Source organism: Mandrillus leucophaeus, unplaced genomic scaffold (genome assembly GCF_000951045.1).
Source record: "Mandrillus leucophaeus isolate KB7577 unplaced genomic scaffold, Mleu.le_1.0 Scaffold322, whole genome shotgun sequence".
NCBI classification, from domain to species: Eukaryota; Metazoa; Chordata; class Mammalia; order Primates; family Cercopithecidae; genus Mandrillus; species Mandrillus leucophaeus.
The window spans coordinates 644,826-647,847 of NW_012103388.1; the positions used below are offsets into that span (position 1 = coordinate 644,826).

A 3,022-nucleotide genomic window follows, 5' to 3' on the forward strand; every position below is an offset into this window, starting at 1 on the left:
CCGATTGTGGGCGAAGGGCTGTTGGGCAGACCAGAGGCTTATCTGTGGAGGGTAGGACACTGCAGGGCTGTTTCTCAAGCTCTGAGCACAGGAAGGTAGCTACACCACTAGCATAGACGCCTGTCAGCTGCTCAGAGGCTTTGAAGGCCTCTCCCACTAAGGGGCGGGCATGCAGCAGTTTGGCCAGCTCAAGAACAGGTTCGCCTTGGGTGGGACTGCCAGACTATTCCTCTAGCTGGAAGTGAGGGCAGCATGAGTTGGCTTCTCTTCTGTGCAGGACCAGTGACAGCCAATCCTGGGCCCAGGCTCCACGCTGCTGGGGTTTTGGCACTCAGAGTCATGAGTGTGGGCTTGGTGCAATGAAGATGGAGCCCCAGTGCTGGAGAGGTGCAGTGCCTACTGACTCCTTGTGGAGGCAACACTCCAGAAGTGGCCCTGTTCTCAAGATGGTGCTGTGCTGCAGCACATTGGCTCACAGTAGCTGGATGGAAGCTTGGGAGTGCTGACCTTGGTGTTCCTAATTCAGGGCAATGCAGCTGTGTGAATTCACGGTAGCTCTCCAAACTGGGTTCAGGGCTTTTGAGGACTGTGGGATTCTCCTGTAGTAAGGACTGTACGTGTTTGTGGTGGCAACAAGGACTGGCTAGGTTATTCTGATTGCCTTTTCCCTGCAATGGGAAGTCTCTCTTGACTCCAGATCCAATCCAGGTGGGGAAGACAGGACTGCAGATGCTAGGTACCCTCATGCTGCCCTCCTGGATTTCCAATCATTTACAGGTGTGTCTCCATTCACCCACTGCACTCCAGCGCTCTCTCTGACATTCTAGTCAAATCCTATCTGTTTATTCATTGCCTCAGTCCTTTTTTGTAGAAGAGACAAGCACCAGGCATCTCTAGTCAGTCATCTCGCCAATGTCAGTCCTCAAATCTGCTTTTACTTAAACATACTTTAATTCAAAAGCAGAATAGTCTATTATGCTTTCCATTTCTGTTGTGCTTTCTTCATTCCTGAAGTTCAGGTTCCCTTTGGTATCATCTGACTTCATTGTGAATAATATCCTTAATTGTCTTATAGCAACTCTGTTGGCAGTGAATTTTCTTCCTTTTCCTTCACCAGAAAATTTCTTTATTTCTTCACTTTCATTCCTGCAGGATATTTTCATGATATATAAGATTTTAAGTTTACAGTTCCTTTTTCTCTACTTTCTTCTGATCTCGTTTTTCCCTCCCTTTTTCTTTAAAAAAAAAAAAGTTTTTCTATTTGCTTTCTAATGAGAAATCTAGTTATTGCAATTATTGTTCTTCTATTGACATGTGTCCTTTTCCTTGGTTATTTTCAAAATTTTTATTTTCTACATCTATATAGTTTTCAGAGATTGATTATGATGTGAGTTGAACCTGGGTTTGACTGGGTTAATTGACTCTTGTCATTTCTATCCTGCTATTCAGCTCATTCAGCTGAATGTGTTTTATTTTGGTTATTGCCATTTTCAGTTCCTAAATTTCCATTTTATAACTTTATTCTTTATATTTTCTAGCCCTTTGCTAGGAGTTTCTATTTTTCCAATCATTTCAAGAGTGTTTATAATTTGCTTCTTGGAACATTTTTATAGTAGTTTAAGTGTTTGTCAGATAATTCCAACATCTATGTTATCTTGGGGCTGGTACCTGTTGATTGTCTCTTCCTATGGGAGTTGAGATATTCTTGGTCCTTCACGTCAAGTGATTTTGTATTGTATCCTGAATATTTTGAATACAGTCATCCCTTGGTATACATGGAGGACTGATTCCAGGATGCCGAAGTACACCAAAATCCATGTATATTCAGTTCTCAGTTGGCCCTGCAGAACTTGTGTATATGAAAAGTCAGCCCCTCCACATACATGGGTTTCGCATCCTGCAAATAGTGTATTTTCCATCCACAAGTGGTTGAAAAAAATCCACATAAGTGGACTGGTACACTTCAAACCTATGTCAACTGTATTATGTTATGAAGCTCTGGGTATTCTAGATATCCTTTGGAGAATGTTAATACCTTTGTTTTAGCATGCAATCAACACAGGTTCAAGCCACAGGTTCCAAGGTGACTTCTGTGGTCTGTGGCTACAACGTCAGCTCAGTTTTCAAAGCTTTCGCGATGTTATCTGGATCTGTCCTGTGCATCCCCCAGTGGTCAATCTGGGATCTGGTGGTGGTTTGTTGGTCCAGTTCTTAAAGGCTTTGGTATGCTCATTAGAACAAGATCCACATATGGCAAATGTGTAGTTCAGGAGTACGTCTAGGAGTTTAACACAATCCATGGGGTTGCTTTCCTGAGCTCCTCCCTCTCTGTCATCTTCCCAGTAATTTCGGGTTCCCTGGAGCCCCTCCTGGCCAGACGGCTGGGGATTCAGCCCACTTTCCCACCCACTTCTGTGACTGTATCCAGGTCTAGAATCAAGCAGTAGGAAGAATGGGGGTAAGGGATGGAGGGTGGCAACCTCACCACCAGTTCAAATAGTATTTTGAATTCTTATCTTCTTCCCCAATCTGTTTACTATTTAACTTTCAATGTCCTCAAATAGCTGCTCCATGCATTCTGTCCAGATTTTATAGTTGTATTCAGTGGGAGAGAAAATATGAAGTGTTTTTACTCCATCTTAACTGGAACTCTTTAAAGATAGTTTAGCCAGAATTCTGACAATTGGTTTCTGTTATATTACATACCAACTAGCCTTTGTTTAATAAAATGTAAGCTTGCTTGCTCACCAACACCAGCAACAAACACCTTGTTCCAAAGAGACCAAACAGGTTTGGGAGGTTCTCTTTTAAGAATATGCTCACTATTTCCTTTATGGGTAATGAAAAAGGCAGAAGCCTTCATTTCTCTTTTCACAGTCTCTATGATAGGAAGTAGAAATCTCTAAAAATCAAGATAGTGCCCTAGAAGGCAACTAAGCAACAGTAATTGAAGATTATTTTATTTCTGGTGTTAAGTACTCATCTCTTCATTTATAAGTACAACTCATGTTAGTACAGCCTT

The 3,022-nt window shown here is 42.2% G+C and overlaps 1 protein-coding gene across 2 annotated transcripts in view; it reads right to left on the reverse strand.

Moving 5' to 3' along the window:
• The window catches only part of TAF4B (TAF4b RNA polymerase II, TATA box binding protein (TBP)-associated factor, 105kDa), a 175,942-nt gene that overhangs the window by 57,306 nt on the left and 115,614 nt on the right, over positions 1-3,022 (reverse strand). The gene's annotated exons all lie outside the window — the stretch shown is intronic.